Raw genomic sequence first — 19705 nt, 5'->3', positions numbered from 1 at the left:
TATTAGACACTACTGTTTTGATCCACCTCAAGAGCTCTTGCATTGTTTCACAGCCCTGGAAAATAGTTGAGAATTCATTCTTCAGTGCAATGGGACTACTCTTCATAATTTTGACACTACTTGGCCCAGAGGGATAAATTTCTGGTAAAAACATTATTTCACTGAAAACTAAAATTTATGTTTCTTTGAAACAGAAAGAAGTTTCAGCATATTTATACCATGACAATCTATCTCTGAGCTACCTATATTCCATGGACAGTAAATTAAAATACTAGGAATTCAGTTAAAAACAGATAAATTTCTCTTCCACATTTATAATAATGCCCAGTATGGAAGATGATCAATAATGTAAAGGGAATTACATTAGCCCCCACACAGAGACGTATTTGAACACTTCCATTAATCTGTTTCATTGCACAAAGCACAAAACCATTCTCTTCCCAAAGCAAGAGCTGCTACCTCAGATTTGTGGTGAGAAGTATCCCTAAGCCCACAATAACATTCAAAGCAAAGCTGTAATTTGGGTTAGGATTTGGGTGACTAATTATATGTAGATTTAAAATTATGTGAAAACTTCCATACTCTAAGGAAATCCAACTTTGGGTTTCAATTAATAGAATTATAGACTTAAACAAAATATTTTATAAAGGACTTCATTGATTTTTTTTGACATAACTGAAAACTTGTTCTTGTAAAGACCTTAAGGATAAGTAAAATGCTGATAGGATTGAGAAGAGCAACACTTAAGATGCTACACTTTCCAGAGTTTAAAACATGTCAGTTTTAAATGTATTAAATAATCTTCAGTTTAAAAAAACTACTGAAATTTTGTGTGCTATACGCAAACACAAATTCATTTGGACTTTTTGGGAAAAAATACTCATTAACATATTTTTCAGAATTCTCTACAGAAGAAAAATCTATGCTTTGTCAAGGAAGGGGCCATGATTCTTGTAAGTATGCAACCCATGTTTTAACTAGGAAAATGCAAAAGACTTAATATTGGTATGAGTTAGAAATATAATGATATTCAGTTTTCTCTTTTTTGTAACTATGGAAGCCTCTTATAAAATACATTGATTCACAGGACAAACAGTAGCTATCACAGGAATTTTTATCACCTAAATAATTATTCTTTTATACAATACAGAAATCCTCACTTGTAACATCATCTTAGAGAAAATATTAGTTAAAAAAATTCAAGAGTCATGAGATTATGCTACAAAAGCTCCGCTGAAGGAGTGCCACTAACTAGTTTGGAAGGGGGAAATGGAAATTACCTGGCTTGCCAGTGATGAGCAAGGGGATGTTGTGCCTAAACTTGAGGGAATGATCAATAATGGGATCCTTTAATCATCCTCAGAAGGCGTTGTGGCTGCAAAGAACCACCTGAAATGTTTCTACACTAATGAAGGCAGAGTGAGGAACAGAAAATACAATCTTTGGCCCAGTGCCAGATATTTGATATCCCTGCATAAGAGAAACCTGGTGAGTGAGTCCTGTGATCAGAGTGCCATGCTGGACTGTTCTGGAGGGATACCAAGTGCAGAATATGGGGAGGCATGGCACCGTGTGTAATGGAAGGCACAGGAGCTCACAGCAGGCATTGGCACAGCTGAGAGCCTCTGGGTAAGAATCAAGGGGCAAACAAATAATGTGGATTTCACAGTGGTTTCTACTACAGTTCTCCAATTTAGAATGATGACATCAATTATTTTTTGAGGAATCAGGAGACACTTGCAAGTCAACTGCTCTTGCCCTTATGGAAGACTTCAGCTTGTCAGAAATCAACTGGGAGCATCACACAGCTGGTACAGCTTAGGCCAGAAGATTCCCAAAAAATCGGTCACATATGCAGTGTAATGTTTCTGCATCTTGTGGAAGCTTTTGATAACAGTGTTTCTGTAGCTCTCTGAAAATAACTCACCTTGTAGAAGCTAAATCATTCCTTTTGGTTGCTGCAGTACTGCTTTATCACCTTGAATAAGTGTTTTTCTGATCCTGTTCCTGCAAGTTACAGTGTTCCCATGAGCTTCTCTATGGATTTCTTGCTGTTATGGTGTAAGTTATTTTTCTAAATAGAAACTGAGAGACATTATTTATTTATTTTGGGTTTAGAAAAATCAAAACCATGTCTTAACTCTGCAGAGAAAGGCTAGCAAGGTGAATGGCCTAGAATACATGTAAAATAAGTACAATGACACCAAAAGCTTTTAAAGTCCTGTATAGGAAATTATAGTTCAGCATAAAAGACTTCAGATCCCACACTAAGATTTTTTCCCTTAGGTTTGGATTATGTAAGATCAAACTCAGACAGTATATAAATATGTGGAAGTCAGTAATACTTCCAATAAAAATTTCACTTCCATTCTGGCTTGATGGGGTTTATTATCTCTAAGTATGAGCAGAAGTTTACTATAGGTGAAAGCAGCCAGCTCAAATAACTTTTAATTTTGTTTTTCCTTTAAACTATCCTGTTTCTAATTAAAAAATCTATTCTAATGTCCCTATAACAGAATTAAGATTCAAATTATTTAAGAATAAATCATTAATTATTATTATTATTATATATTTCAGCTTTGGATACATTTCTGTGTCTCATTGTTCCTTATTTTTTTGCAACTATACAAACATCTGTACAGATATAGTTAAAATCAAAAGATTTTTATTTATAACAAATGAAGGTGTTGAGCTCAATATGCATCGATCTTAGATCTGTGAAATTTATAGCACTGCAATATATATGGTGATACCATAAACTGTTAATGTTTCAGAAACTTTAAGAGCCCAATATTTGTCCACCTTTTCATCAGCACAACCATTACAAAGTTATTTGCAAAACATTTCTTTGTAGCAAAAATCTTATTGGAGTACTCAAAACAGAAATGATGATTCCTCAGGAACCTTCTGTCTTTTCCAAACTGTAAAAGTTCTCACACCTATTGCATATTCAACTAAAATGCATGCACAGGCCTGCAACATGACATACATGCAAAGAAAAAACTTGATTTGAAGAGGGACACCATGTGAATTTTTTTAGAGGACCAACATTTACATTATTTTTTCCTAAGTTAGCATCAAATGATGTTTTCACATGACAAGACCAATATAGTAAACCATCTATGAATTTCAGTTTCAGAAGAGACAAATCTTTCTGTCAAAGGCAGAAATATTCATCATCTTTTACAGAGTCAAGGATGAGAAGACGTGCCAACTACTGCACATTTGCCTACTGAGCAGAATTTTGCAATTTATAAACAACTATAAATAAATTCATTTGTTGTAAACAGTGTTTGCTGTATGCATCAAGCAGAGAAGTTCACAATGTTAAGGTCTATGAGCCACTAATTGAAACACTCACAGCTCTACTTTTGGGAAAAAAACAATCCCAAAAACAAATGGAAAATATTTATCTATCTACATATTGTTGTTGCCTAAAGAGCATTCCATCAAATGGATACTTGTCTCCAGTTATTACTAGCCCATTCCAGATTCATCCCTTTTAGAGCTTCTGTCATGTATTACATCAGACAAAGGCTGCTGTCTTCTTTTGATGAGAGTATGATAGAATGACAGAATCATACTGCAGTTTCTTTAAAAACTCCACCTTCTTGTTACTTTTTATCATTTTGGGAATAAAATCATACCCTCATATATGGAACTAAAAGTAGTGCAGATCATTTGATTTTTGTACTGCTCTGGTACTACTACACAAAAGCATAAAAATATTTGTAAGGACACAGATATTGGAAAACGTGCTTTTGTGGGAAAGTGCACAAGGCAGAGAATATTGGTTTATTTGAGGGATTTCATAGAGAACTGCTGTGGATGATTTTATAAATCTGTCTCTAGGGATTTACTATCTTTATCCTCCTTTTGCTTCTACCGTCCACTTCAGAATAACCCTTTAAGGCTTCTAACTATCCAATTTCCATGACACTTTGCTCTCTCTTTTTCAGAAACATGATCTAGTACAGCTTAGAAGCAATCCTTCTGTTATTTGGGTTTGGGTAGAGAGCCTGGACATATTGCAAAATGAAACAAACAAAATATTGACTGAGTGTTGGCTTGGTTTTTTCCAATATTTTGAAAGGCAATTGAGAACAAACTGTACATCTTGGCACCTAGAGCAAGAAGCTGCAAACTCCTGTTTCATCCCCTGCTCCTCCCTAACCAGGAATGCTCTGTAAGTGCTTCCTAGAATACAGTACAGCATGTTTCTAAAAATAACCAAGAAAGGCACAGTAACAAAAGGCTTCACCCAAAACACTTGGAGTCCGTGAAAAGTCCCTCAGTAACTACAATTTTTGTACCACACCAAAAAAAGATCTATCTATACCAAGCAATGAATTTGAATTTGTCTAGCACCTAGCACAATCCCCTTTGCAGTAACAATAGCTCAAATAAATACTTAAATATCTGGGGTGAAATTCAAAAAATTCAAAAATTTTAATTCTAGCTATAATTAAAATTGTGTTATATGCTACTTTATAATTTAATAATGGTTAATATATATTTCTGTCACTGTAAAAGCCTTCAGATCATTTACTGCTTTTGAATAGAGGCTGTCCAATAGAAAATGGCAGATAATCACTTGAGTATCATCTCATTAATTTGGTATCAATAACTGAACACAGGAAAAAGGCAGAGATGAGTGCAATTTCTGCCATGCAATAAGGAAAATAGAATTCTATTGTTTTCCATTTTAATATTTGATTTATCAGGTTTGCTGATTCCTTTTAATTTTGCCTTAAATAGTCAAGGAAATGTGATGATGAGCAGCACAATACAAAGTATCACTTTCTTTGTTATCAAAGGATGCACAGGGGGCACAGGGAACCAACCTCTCTCTAGTACTATTTGTTTAGTTTTAATTATACGTTATCGTGATACAGTATGGTAAAATACAACAGGTAAAGTCAATTTTTTCTGGGTTCTTTTATTTCTATTCCTTTTTCCCCATTTATGTTTGTACCAGGAAGAATACCTTCAAATCAGAACACAAACACAATATGACATTGTCTTTCTTTTTTTTTTTCTTTTCAGATTAATAATGTTTCTATTTTCTTATTTCTGCCTCCATTTGTTTAAGAAACAATTGTTCTAGTTGAAATCGTAAAATGGCATTGCTACATCATTGGATTTTGAAGTCCACTTTTCTTGTTTAGTTTTAAAGTGTGTTTTTAAAATATCTATAAAATAGATATTTTTTGTCTAGATGTGCAGGCAGGTGAGTAGGTAGCTCTAGTGCCTTTGCAGAAAGTCCACATTTTCTGAGTGACAGTGTCAGATTTATGCCTCTAGAGAAGTCAAATTGTATTTTAAGCTGGTGATTTTTCTCTATTGCCTGCATATAAATCAGAATAACATAAAATTATTTTCCTAAAATGCTGTAATTTAAGAATTTTAAAGTGTTATGGGCAGAAAAAGAGAAGAAAAACAAGAGTGAACTTTAAATTATTGAACAAATTGTACAAACCACATGTAGGGACTATTTTCCAAAGGGCAATCTTAGGTAGGCAGCAGACATTCAGCCATTCAGGCTGGGCCATACAGACAAAAAAATGTAACTTTCTAAAGAAAATTTAGCACTTGGGCATCATTTTCCTCTTGAAATATGCTTGTAATCCTCAATGGAAAATGAATACTTAGTCAATGACCTTTCCAAAATCTCCCACTGCAATATATGCTGCTTTTACTGTTCTGCTCATGATATTAGGTGCAAAAATCTTCTGACCTAACAGCTTTCCTCTGGAAGTGCTGATTCAACAAAACTGGAATCAGCTGATTTCCAGTTTTTGTGGCAATGCTGACTGACATCTTGCCAGCCACCAACCTCCTCATGCTAGAAGAAGTCCCAAAACATGGAGCTCCTTGACTTCATGGACTCCCAACCACTTATTTCCCTTATTTCGTTTTGGGAAGACATGGCTTCCAGTGTTTCCCACCCTGTGCCAAGCAGGAGAAGCAGCAGGATGCTGCTGAAGAGCTGACCTGCCCACTCTCACAGCTCCCAGGCACACCTTTTGGCTCATCAGCTGCGCAGGCAGCAGCAGCCTGCAGAAGCAAACTCTGAACCCCGGGGCACAGGAAGCTGCCTTGTTGGAGGTTTCAATGCCCAGGTAGCAGCAGATATAGAAAGCCTGGAAACCTTGATGCCAGTTTTGTGACAGCTTGTTTATGTGTGAGCTGCTGAGGGACCTGACTGGCTGCTTATCCACTGCCTGATAAAAGGTAGATAGGAGATGTTTGGATGATCCACTCTTAAAACCAAACCTCATGTTTATATCTTACAAATGGTCTGCTCTAAAAGCTAAAAGCATATCAGAAATTACAGATCTGTTTATATATATGCATGCTTTGTGAATCAGTTTTATGAGACTAGAGCTATAAACTGTTACAAGAGGTGAAAGTTTTGTGAGCAGTGAGAAATTCATTTCAGCCAGAAGAAACTTTTTAAGGATGACAATGCAATTACAAGTGCAGCGAGTCCTTGGAGAAGGTATTGGCTATGTCTGCAAGAGGCCATAGGGAACATGAAAAGCATAAGTGTTCTCAGCCACAGCTGTGTCTGCACTATGGCTAGATGAAAAGTTTTGAATAAAAGCAGGACGAGTATTACAGTCTTGAACAAAAGGAAAAGAGTGTGAGGAGCCTGCTGTGCCTATTTTTGAAACCCACATTCAGCGGACAGGGTGCTCTTAGGTAGATACCTCAGCTGCAAGTGTTACTTTAAAGGTCAGTGTAACAAGACATTAGGCATTCAGGGCAAAGCTCTTCCGACAAGGATTAATTAACTGGGTTTCAGAGATGGCGACTGAGCGCCCTTTTAGCAGTAAATTCCAAACAAGTCAAGTGTCAGTGTCTCAGAAAGAAATTCCAAAACAAGTCCTAGGTGTCAGTTTGTTTTAGGTTCCCAGCTCCTGGGTTAATTGGTTCCTGGTGCTCTCAGGCAGCCTGGTAGCCTTGCAGCTTAGGGCACAAGCTATTGTCATTCACTGCAGGCATTTCCAAAAACTAAAAAATTCCACATCAGTTGTTAAAATATCTGGAAACCCCATAGAAGACAATGTGGTCTATGAGCTGACCTTTTGTTCAGATTTGTAATTTAAAAAAACAAAATAAGCAAAAGGCACCAACCAAAACACATACGTCTTAGCAATAAATATTTGCATTTTTCATTTAGCTCTATTGTCCATCACTTCAGAAAGTTACATCAATACTCAAAGCTATATGTAGTTCACTCTTCATACTAGTGATAAAAATACTTAGTGATAAATTCTTTAAAAATGAATCTTATAGGGAAATCCGGAGTGTATAAATTCACAGAGCACATTTTACCAAGTTTCAGTGCTTACCTGTTGCAAAACAAGATAGTGATTAGACAAGGGACATCATCTACAGCCTCTGCCCCTAAATGGATACAACTTTGATAAAAAGCTTAGAATCATTCATTATTTGTCAGTGTAACTCAAGACCCCGTGGCCAACCACTCCTCGGGAGGCTAATCCAAAGCCACAGAGAGAACACACAATATTACCTCTTGCTTGGTTTTTCACAAAGCTTTTTTAGTGTGTAAGGAGCAGAAACCCACAGAGCCTTCACATAAAGGAAATAGAAGGAGATACAATTTGAGGAGCAGAGTGGGATATGATGAGACCTGAGCTTGGGAGCCATTCCACATTCTGCAGAGGTATAACTGTTGAGCAAATATAAATTACTTGTCAAATTTGTGTTTAACATTTCTTAAAGGAACAACTCCTGGTGACAAGGATGTGTTCTTCCTCTCTCTCTCTATGTATGCATATACATAAGTAAAACCCTACAAACTCTGAACCCTACAAACTCTGGTGGAAGCTGGGACTTGAGAGCTGGTATTACTTTTATACTGAAGATACAGTGGTGGCTAATGTACAGCCTCTTTACATTTCATCAAAGATGGCAGATTAAAAATAAGAGCACAGCACCCTGATATTTAGGAAAGTGATATGTAGCTACCCAAATCAACAGGATTAATCACACACACAGCTGTCTCTTCCCATTTTCAGTACACAAACAGTTCCTCTGCTCCATGTATCCCTATTTTGCTCAGCAGTGATTTGTTCAGAAAGATCCTAAACTGGCTATATAAATGCAGCCTATATATACCCTGGAATAACAAAAAAGTGTAAACCCCAACATGAGTACACTAACTGCAAGTTTCATACAATTCAGTTAATAGTAAAATTTATTTATGACAACATGATTTTGAGCAGGGTAAATGTTGTTGGATCTGCATACTTTGTATCTTTTCACTGTTTCTGAGATGTAGTCCACAAGCAAACAATCTGTTCCTTCCCCAGCATTTTGCACAGACTGCCATCCCTGCTCACTTTCTCCCCTGCATCCTAGGTGACTGAATTAATACAGAAAATATGAGTTGGTTACCTTTTCTGACAATTCCAGTACTTGCTTTGGGCTTCTTCCACTTCTCTGAGTCCTCCTTCCAGTTCTCTGATAACCTCTGAGTCACAATTCTGGATCACACTGTACTGCTTTTACATTCAATAACTTGGCATGAATGTCTTCCAGCATGTTTGCAAAGGTGTTTGGAAGCTCCAAATGTCTTTTAGTTAGAATTAGGAATGAAAAATTTCTGTTAAAGGAAAGATTTCTGAAAGTTACAACATTCATTTCTGTTCTCACAGACAAAGTCAGGTTACTTCAAAGTGTATCTTTGATGATGAGAAGAAGAAGAGAAAATTACACCTTAGGTTTACTTACAGCTAATGGATAAACTATCAAACCACATCTTCAATGGATTGAGGAAGCTTAAGTGTGGTTGAATGGCCAAACACCTTTCCAGAAGTTCAATCCTCTCCTCAATCAATTAGACATTTTAATTCTGCACCAGCTACAATCCTAATGAAGTGGCATGATATTATATACAAAGATACTACATTTATAAAATATTTTTTAACAAAAATCATTCTTCAGAATACTGTTATAATACAGAATACAGCATGTGAATTCATAGCACAGCACTAAAAGAAATACCCTTGTAGTGGTCCTAAATTTCCTAGGGGCTCCTGCAGCTAAGGACTGAATTTGGATTATAAATTCAATTACTGCTTTAGAATTTGCTGCTAAGAACAGCTAAATAAAAAAAACATTAACATTATAAAAGCTCAAAATGCATTGGTTTGTTCCACCAGAAATAAAGTACTCATAAGAGAGTGTTCTGCCTAAGGAAAAAGAACAGTGGCAACACAAAATTATTTTCAGCTGCAAGAGTATAGTAAATTTCAGTTTTATCGAAAACATCCAAATAATTCCCTTATTGTTCATCACCTTGTTAACTGAAAAAGTATTTCAAATAGGATAGCAAAATAAACTGTTGTAATTGGTGAGTGTATTTTAGCATTCACAAAAACTGTAACACAAAGCGTGGCCTGCTTCGTAACCTGGTTAGCTTCTTAACAGTGCCAACACTCTAGGAAGACAGAAAGGTGAGTCTAATGTGATTTGACTTGGAAAAAAAGCATTTCAAGGGGTACAAATTCCACAGCCATCCTTGTGTCACACAGTAATTTTCTCTACATGATATTAAGAGATAATGGACTAGTCTTCTTTTACAGGGATATAAAAATAGTGCAAAGATAATAAGAGGCAGATATGTTGCAACTGATACAGTGCAGAATTAATCTTGAACATATTGATGTTACAAGCCACTGGGATGTGTTTTCACTTTCAATTTATAGCTCCTTTTTAGAGTGCCACTTCTCTTAGATTAGTCCTTAAAAGCAGAGGAAGATTCTGGGTGTGTCTATTTTTCTTCACACACTATTTTCTAAACTTCAATATATCCTCCAGAGTAAGCTAAAGTTCCAGGAGCTAAATCAAAAAGCACTTGTGGACTTCACCTGATTAACCACAAAATCTCTTTATTTTCTCTCTGGTAATAACATCAGCCCAAAGTATCATGTGGCTCAAATAAGGAGAGAATGTTGCAACAATATTTCATGCACACATTTCTGTCTGGGAAATAGAAATGTGAATCTAGATTAGACATTTAATATTAATACTAAACATTTTTAACTTTAAAACTGGGTTGAAAAAAATCAAATGCAAAAAGGCTTTGATGAAATAAACCCAGAAAAATCAGAAAATACCCTGGGGGTCTTTGCAACCATGCTAAGTGGCTTTTCATAAGATTCATGGAAGCAGCAGTAGGAAACCAAATTTAAAGAGAAGGAAAACAAAGTAGATTTTTTTATGTATGTGGAAATTCTTGTGGGAATAAACATTCACAGCCGGTTAACAGACAAAAAGAATGGAATGTCTATACAGATACATGCAAATGTCTCTCATGAAGGCAGACATTTAGAAACAGTTAAAAAAAAAAAACAAAAAAACAAAAAAAATATTTTTCAGACTTGACACCATACTAAAGAATTTACTCATTCTCTCCTGGCCTCCCCTTCTGTGGCTCCAGAGAAGCCAATTCCAAAGAGGTCACTGGTTCCAACACAGCAAAAGTTGTTAGAATACACATTCTCTTGGTAAACCTCATTTTCCACTACTCTAAAACTTTGATCAACATTGCTTAATCTTCTAATGTTTACATCACAGTGAAAGAAATCCCTTAATTTTATTCAAAATTCTTCATTCATCTCCTAGATGCTGTACCACACAAGCATGTAGCTAAAAAAATTGCACTCAATATAAAAATTATTCTGCTTACACATTTTCCCCTGTTCAGCCTAGCACACAAATGCTGCTGAAGTCGTATCACATGAGGCTCTTAACAGCCTTGTACGTAAAGGCTGATGGCACTCATGGTCTGGAATTGATACCAGATCCCAGAGAAAGGACAGCCTCCAACAGTCAGAGCAGAAGTTCCAGTCTCCTAAAACTCAAATAGTCATTGCAGTAGTTACACACCACCATCTTATGACATCAGGGTTTGGAGGAAAAGCAAATAGCTCATTCTGAAGCATATGCAGTGCTTTCACCTGCAGCATTTTCAGTGTATACCTACTTCAGTGACTACTAGGTTCTATTGCTTTTTTTAAAGGAGGCGTCTTGTTTTTTAAAGGTGTTGTATGCTCATCCCAGCCTGGGTATAATCAGTCATTTCTCTGGAAGAATGGGACCAGCTGATGATAATAATTCTTTATTTCTAAATAGAATCAATTCCCACATTACCTACAGAAAGGCTTAAGGCTGTCATGAATTAAGAGTTAGTCCTCCTTTTACAGATTACAGTTCCCAGTAACAACATCTAGAAAGATTCAGTTTTGCAGGTGAGGACAAGTTTAAACTTGACAAATACATGCTATCCATAATAGACCATAACAGAGGTTTTCAAATTATAACGTGAAAATAATAAAAAAGTAGTAGATAAAAATATCCACAACTTAAAAAAAAAAACAAAAACAAAAAAAAAACAAAACAAACAAACAAACAAACAAAACCAAACAAACAAACAAACAAAAAAAAAACCAAACCCCACAGCAATTTAATTAATATGACTATTTCAAAATCCTTACCTACCAGGAAGACTTTTTTTTTTCCAGAGAAGATGAGATTAATTCAGGTTCATAACAATAACTTAGTATTTCTGTAACTTCCTGCTCAAAATTATGAATTTACAAATGTAAGTAATATTACAAGTTTGGTGCCTGGATGGAATGATTATGGTTATCTAAAAGCACACCAACTCATCTTAAGAAATGTGGCACTAATGGATATTTCATTTCTGAACCAAGAAGTCATTTCTTGTGAGTGAAGAATGTGAATATAATGAGAAAAAAAAAATCAATAGTCAGCAAAATTATTTCCAGAAACTGAGTAAGTAACTTATATTTTTAAAAGTGTAATTCACATTGAAGTTTTTAACTGAATGGCAGAAGGTCAGCAGTTTTACTGTGGTTACTTATAGTATGTTGCTAGAAAGTCACTGACACCTATTACACTGGAGCAATGAAAAAGATACCTATATCTGTAGTTCTTACTATAATCTGTACTACTGCTTCTCAAAAGGCTTAGCTATTAAAATATATATATTTATAAAGAAATACCAGAAATCTGGTACATTACATAATGCTTTGCAGTGTTTAAGAGAGTGTCAGCATTTACTTTATAAACCTTTACATTCAAAGGTTTATGTCTGAGCCATAAAAATCAGTCCATTGTATAACTTCACTTATTAATTCTCACTGCAGGAGTCTGTTCCCCCACCCCACTCTTTCTCCTTTGTTAAATAGCCAGATTTTCTTTCTCTGCTGAAGTTACAGATGTATATTCTTAGAAGTACTCATTTATGAGTGATTTTCTTCCAGTTAACTTCCCTTCATTATTACACAATAAGGCATTTTAGATATAATGCAATATTTTCATATAAATGTAAGATGATCTCTCAGCTTTCAAAGACATAGGTTGTTGTAACTAAATAAGTCAAACACATTTAATTCCCAAGTCATGAGCTACTTTTTAGCTAACCTGACTCATTAATGAGTAAAAAGTTCCCTTAGTTTTTTCTCTTTCTTGTAGATACAAGCCTCCACAGCATCATCTAAATCAGTCTGCCAACACATGTAGAAAGATGAGAAACAGAGCTATGTTTTCATTAAACATTTCAAGAAAAAAAAAAAAACAAAACAAATATATCTTTGTGCTTAACTTGCCTCCTTGTGTCTCTGTGACACAGACCCAGGCCATAAGACTAACCTCACATATTCTTAGCAGACTTTGGTGCTCCAGTAGCACCAGCAGGTCTGGTAAGCTTGATCCACTCCATATTGTGAAGAAATTTCATTAAATCTAATATGGAGTTTTTTAAAATGCAAGTCATCAGTGGCAAACTGCAAGCCACCAGACTGTATGGCTGCCAGCCATAGTTACCTTCCACACCCATGTTCCTCCATTTGTGTGTTACCAGTCTACCAGTCCTAGAGTTTTGCCAAGAACTCAGGTTCCCATTATATCCAGAACTCTCCAGCAGCTCTCTTTGACTGCTCTGCCCCAATCAGCACTGAAAGGCAGACACCAACCTGATTGTTGTTGGCTCAGCTGGAAACAGTCCTGTGGACTAGCACAGTGTGGTAAAACAAATATCTGACCTACAGCATCTCACTCTTTGCAAAAGGTTTCACTTGTCAGCACCCTCCTTTCTGATTTTCTAAAGGCTATTCTAAAACAAAGGGAATAGCCATGAAATTCAGAAAGAGCTGCCTGAGCTGCATTTGATTAGTCAGAGGGGAAGGGTGAGGGGAGAAAAATGTTCTTATATAAATAGGTCTCATCAAAGACAACCACTCATGTGGCTCCACCTTGTGCAGCATCTAGATGAGACAATCTCATGTCTGCTGCTGGGTGAGAGCCTCAGAGACGCTGTGGATCTGAAGGAGGACACAGATGAGTTTTACCATGCATTCATTCCCACTGCTGCATTCCTGACTGATCTAACAGGGCATCGGTTTTTCCTCAAGGAGAATATTGATGTAATATAATAAAAAGAGTTGTCTTGTTTTGGCTGTAAAATGCAAAGATAAATGCACTGACACTCCCAGAAATAATGCAGAGGTCTGTTGTTTCTTTATGTCTGAAGGGACAACACATCACAATTTCACACAGTGAAACTTCCCATTTTCATTCTTTCCTATTTATTTATCTATTTATGTGCTCTCAGCCATTGATTTTCCTCAGCTTTCTCCCCTGGGACATGACACTTTCAGCTGGCCTGTAGAAACTTGGTCTGTGCTCAAGAAAGTGATGATTGAAGGCAGGTAAAATTAGGCTATTTAGTTGTTTATGATATGTTGACACTCTCCTCAATTAAGTCCTCTTAGGAATAAGAGATTCATATGTCTATATGTGTCTCAGCATTTCTAAGTAGCTATCTGGACAACTGACATAGAATCAAATAGACTGATTGCTCTTAGTTTTCTATCCTCTTCTCTTCCTGTAGTCCATGGCAGAGTAGAAACTCCACTAAGAAGGTAACAGATTTATATATAATATTTCTAAAAGCACATATGAGGCTCAACGAATAAAAGAAATAAGATATTCTAGGCTCACATTGCTTTTTACTTAGTGTGATCCACAGTATCTGCACAGCTTGAATTATTTTTGCACAAGTATCACTAACTTCTAGAGTAATATCTGTAAATCAACCCACCATATTTTTTCTTAATTATGAAATGATGATAGAAAAATGCCATAAGCCACAAAATACTTTTAAGGCCTATGTGTGATCATCATTATTTAAGTAACTTTAAATTCAGTCATTCTACTCACAGAAATATATGTACACCAAAACAAACAAAGCAAAACAAACCACAACCAGCAACAACAAAAAAAATCAAACACTTATGACTTTTTTCAAGGCTTTTTCTCAGTAATTGAAAGACACCAATCCACCAGTCTGTAGCATGTGGAACAAGGGAGCACAGTTTCATTAACAAGACAACATCAAATGGCAGGGGAGGAATCCAAAGAAAGTCACTGATTTTAGAAGTCCTTGGATGAAGCCATGTATTTTTATTTCAATACTTAATAGGTCACAAGCTATAGCTGCAATGCTACATTCTTTCTAAAATCACAAGAAACCCAAATCTGGGTCTTTCCACTAATAGATAGGTACAGTGATTGTATCACAACTGGGAAAAAGGAAAATCAAAATTGAAGCTGTTGCTAAATTTCCAAATTAACATGCTGAACAATGATATTCTGGGATGAAATGCGAGCAAAAATATTTACTAATAATGTTCTTATAAAATTTAAAGCTAAAAGATAATTTTACCTACAGACAAACTACATCCACTCTCTAGAAAAGCCAGCCTTGATAACAGTATTTTTGGATAATTTATTACTGGAAGCTACTTTTCTAAACAAATGCTATCTCTACTCTAGAAAAACAAGGATGTGTTAATCATACAGTCAAAGAACACGTCAGCTGGCTGAAATACAAGAAAGCTTACAAAACAACTTTTTAATTTTTTGAAATATTTTCCTAATTGCAGAGACAAGTAAAGCAACAAAGGAACCCAATTTCAGAGCTAAAATTTCCCTGCACTAATATCAATTGACATTTTTCTTTTAGCAAGTCAACAGCCAAAAGAGGCTGGTTCTGTTCTGAGCCATCTGCTTTATTGTATTTAAAATTACACATAATGATTATATGAATTTGGACATTTAACATTTCTGGCTACTCTGAGAGAAAAATGCAATTTCATAGCCCAACTTTTCATTTATAGTTTGGCTTGGGCACTGACAAGGGAGAAAACAGTTGCTCTGCAGCAGTTGTTTAGGTCCCCAACCATAAAGCGAGTCAAGATTTTGGAGAGTTATATAGAAGACCTCAGGATTGCTTCAGCCTACACTAAATTACCTATAACAGCAAATGAAAATTAGTCACAAATGAGATATTTTTACCTTTTTTGCCAGGGAAACGATTCAGGACCAGTGCACAATTCAATGAGATAAAATAAATTTATGGTAACCATCATTAGGGACTTGGTGCATGCAAGACTGTGACTTTCAAATGTTTATTTCTACAGAGAAATCATTGCTCTGAAATCTAGCCAAGTCCAAAGGTCTGAAAAGAATATCAGACCTTATATATGAGTCATCCTTGTCTTCATTTTCTGGATTTCCATTTTTCTTTGATAGTTTTTCATCTGCTCCACTCTAAATATCACCAAAAATAACAAGACAAAGTAGCTCAATAGAGGACACAGTCAAAAAAAAAATGTATTCTAGTGCATTGGCAGGACTAATGCAAGTGAAATAATTTCTAGCCATTTTATTCTTCATCTTCAATTAAAGCAACCGTAGAAGTACAGCAAATCAAACAATTTTTTTTTTCTTAAATTGAAACATCTCTGTGATCATCTTTGATTTTAACTTCTATTTTGATTAGTGTAGTTATATTAATAATTAGTTAGTGCCCTAATATTTCTTTGGATCTCACCAATCCTATTCTTACTTTTAATTCCATTATGAGTTTGATGAGGTGCTACTGCAAATTAATAAATTTACTGTAAATAAATGAAGTGAATCACAGCACAAGGGGTTTCACTGTAGGGATAAACTGGTAGTTAGCAATTTATTAAATTACTGGTTTAACAAATTTTGCTGTTGAGTCAAAAGTGGGCAGAAGGCACTTAGGGTCCTAATAAAAACCTGCTAAGACACATAGGTTATGGCTAGATCCTTGCTGAGAATTTGAGGAACATTGGTTGCAAGAGTTGATGCAAACAGTGAACTGCTGCTTGAGAAAGCATCTTTCCATGCATGCATGCTACATATCAATCCCATATTTTTCACATTTACATGATTACATTTAAATTTCCTGTTAAAGATTTCCTTGTGTTTGTATGACTAGCATATTTTCAAGCGAGGATTTTTTTTCTGCTGCAAGGAGTTTACAGAGTAACAGAAGTTATTTTTGTTAGGATTTTGAGACACAATGCAGTTTATTTATAGATTAAGAATTAGATTAAAAATGTTGAAGTAGGGGCTTTTTCCTGCTTCTACGAGGCAAAAGAGCCTCATAGAATAAATGAGCTTTTCTCATAAAACATGTATTGATAGGCTGTTTCAGATATTATATGCATTATAAAATACTATTACATTACAGTAGTGGAACTACTGTATTGTGTGACAAAAGAGAAGATAATGACTGGAAAAAATATTTCCAGTGCCCATTTTAAAGTGCTTAAGCACTGTTTTGGAAAAACATTATGACCTTTATCCTGATATGCTACACAGTATGAATGTGCAAAGGAGGTTTAAAACTTCTCTGGATAAGCAGCTAAGGGGATCCCTTAATGACCAATTGATGGCAGAGATGTCACTACAATATCCACTTTGTGGCAATGACATTTTTGTGGAGACTTGATGGCACAGACATGCCAGAGTGCCACTTTGCTGTAGCTGTTCCAGCCTGTGTAATGGTACTTTGGGTACACTTAGAGACTGACAATATTATGTGGTATCAAGATAAGGCTAACTGAAGGTTGGTATGAAACCTTTGCCCCTACTGCTTAAAGTCAAAATGTGTTGAAGCTGTTTCTGAATTTATTTTGACTTTGCAATAGAATCACACTAGAACTGAGTCAAAATTCTAAGCTCTTCTCATGCCTCTTACTAAAATAATATTACTTAAACTTTGTGCTTTAAATGTCTTCTTAAAAGTACCCACTACACAGAGGGAAGAATTAGAATAGTGATGGAAATGTAATCTAAATGCAGGAACAAAGAGGATGCTGAACTACACAGAATAATCTAGAGGTGGTTTCCTCATTTTGTTTTTGTAATCTGCTAATGTATCATAACATTCAACTGTCTCAGTGATGTTACTATTTCATAACTCATCTCAAAGAAGAAGTAAAGAGTAACTTGAAAATTTTGCTTAGAAAAATGAATTATATTTCTCTCTCAGGAATCTTGTCATTGTTTTAACAATTTGTAATCTCCTACTGCATATTTTCACATTTGATACACAATTATTATGGACAAGCAGTGTGAATTCATTAGCTTTATGAAAATAATAGTTACTATGCATGAGTTTCTTCCTCTCCCTCAGGACTGAAATGAAAGTGAGATACTGCATCTCTAAAGGCTTCCCTTTAGCAAATTTCAGAAGTAAATACCTTAACCAAATGTTTATTAAGTAGGAACTAATGTACACTGACTAATTTGAAGAAAATCTTAGCAAAATTTCCATGAAAGGATGACCCAGCTCCTGAATTTCCAGTGTTAGTCTAGAAGACCTTTATGTAGTGATGAATTTGTTCAGAATGTTTTTGGTTTTATTTGCCTGTGACTGCAGACTTGTTGACACTATAATACTTAGTATTGGTCTTATGGTTAATTTTTTTTTTTTAATCAAAGTAGCATGTTGCTCAGAGTTGTATCAACTTGGAAAGTTTCTGACTGGAAAGTTTCTAACGTTAGATATTTTCTGAGAGGTATACAGAGAGATCTGAATAAGAAACATTTCTGCTTCCACAACACATATTTTGACATGAATCTTTCATGAAAACAATTCATTATTTCCATCACTGAGCAAAAATAAATGTGAGCCATCAAAAAAATTTAGTCCCCTTTTCCAGTGAATGGCTTTGTGATGACTGAGCACAGTTAAAAATAAAACCACTTTGAACAGTTGTCAATAAAATCACTGCTGGTATGAGGAAATAAAGTTTCATGTAACACGACAGTTTATATTTTAAAAAACAATATTTTCCAATTTCAGTTAAAATAAGTCACTACTTTCTGAGGAAACTTGTATTACTCGCATGAATCAAATCTGGCTTCAAACTTTCAAAACTTCTTTTACATATTATTTCATTTCCCTTAACTTTTGTTCAGCTATTGTAGCACAGAAATTTATTTGATGAGGTGATATGAATCTTGAAAGCCTGGACTAGTACCTCTCAGAGATGGTGTCAGAGAAAAAGCCATTTAGCTGAGTTTTTGGAAACTGTCTGGATGACTTAAGGAAGGAGGAGAAACAGAATATTTCTGACTGATCAGTTAAATTCATAATTTTTAATTAATTTAATTTTAATTAGGTGTACTAACCTTTTTCTCTTATGAGGAGTGTCTTCTGGCCACGTAACTGAGCAGCATGAACAAGACAGGCAGGAACATTTTTCTAGCAGTCTTAAGAGCCTTTTCCAGGCCCCTGCCACATTGAAGCAAGCACCATCCATATCTCCTAGCCTACATCCTCCTGTGCCAGAACAGAAACAAGTCTAAGAGTTGGATGAGCATACCCCAGCTAGGTTTGCAGTCCTGATAAGCAGTGAATATTGATTTCTAGGTCATTCTCTGATGTCCAGAAATCTATACAAAACCTTTTCTTGATTTCTTTTTTTTTTTTTGAAGATTTTGCCTTACTCTTACTGTATCAGCATCACAGATATCAATTGCTTACATTTGTAGGTATTTACAAACTCATTAGTCATCACAAGACAACCACACTCAATGATGCAGTGGAAGAGAGCAAGGAAAAACTCAGCCCAAAAGCAAGTAAGACATTCAGAGAAAATGGATGTCCACCACCACCATTAAGATCAACAGTGGATTTCCTTTTTTTCTTATGCCACAGTTGTACAGTTCCTTTCAGTTCCATTACCATATAATTTAAAAGCTGTGGTTTACACATCTGTCTCTGGCAGACCTCAGGCATCAAGCTATGGCTAAGCAGCCTCTTCCACATAAATATCTTCAGTGCTGTGGGCACTTCTATACCTCAAGGAAAACAACATGGAGCTAAGAAGGTGTGGAAACAGTAATACCTTGACAGGGACAGATGAGAAAGACTGGTATTGTTTGATGCAAAGAGAAGGATGATGGGGTAAGTTTGAAGGTCTGTAAAATCACAAGGGTGAGTGAATTCGGAATTATTTATTGAATAAGCCCAAAGAGATAAGAGAGATAAGAGATAAGCTAGCTCTTAATGAATTTATCATTTCAAATATTTTCATATAATTTCAAATATTCAAATATATATTTCAAATATTTTCTTTTTCAAAAGAAAATATTTTTGTACAGTAGCAAGTGAATATCTGAAATTTGTTGCCTCAGGAGTCTCTCAGAGGCAGCAGATTAAAAAAAAAACTCAGACAAATTTAAAAACAACAAGGCCATAAACAGGTACTAAAGTGAATAATCAAAAAGTCGCATTCTAATATTTTAAATCTACTAATTG

The 19705-nt window shown here is 35.4% G+C and overlaps 1 long non-coding RNA gene across 1 annotated transcript in view; it reads right to left on the bottom strand.

Annotated features, from left to right (window-relative positions):
* Nucleotides 1-18712, bottom strand: part of LOC143693838 (uncharacterized) — a 31943-nt gene extending 13231 nt beyond the window's left edge. Inside the window, exons 1-2 of the long non-coding RNA XR_013181819.1 lie at nucleotides 18574-18712; nucleotides 8428-8635 (exon numbers count right to left, since the gene is read on the bottom strand). This is a non-coding gene — a long non-coding RNA (uncharacterized LOC143693838). The remainder of the gene's footprint in view (nucleotides 1-8427; nucleotides 8636-18573) is intronic.
* Nucleotides 18713-19705: the final 993 nt, after the last annotated feature.

This window comes from Agelaius phoeniceus, chromosome 4 (genome assembly GCF_051311805.1).
Source record: "Agelaius phoeniceus isolate bAgePho1 chromosome 4, bAgePho1.hap1, whole genome shotgun sequence".
NCBI classification, from domain to species: Eukaryota; Metazoa; Chordata; class Aves; order Passeriformes; family Icteridae; genus Agelaius; species Agelaius phoeniceus.
Note: the sequence above shows the minus strand (reverse complement) of the source record. Positions and strands in the feature narration are given on the sequence as shown.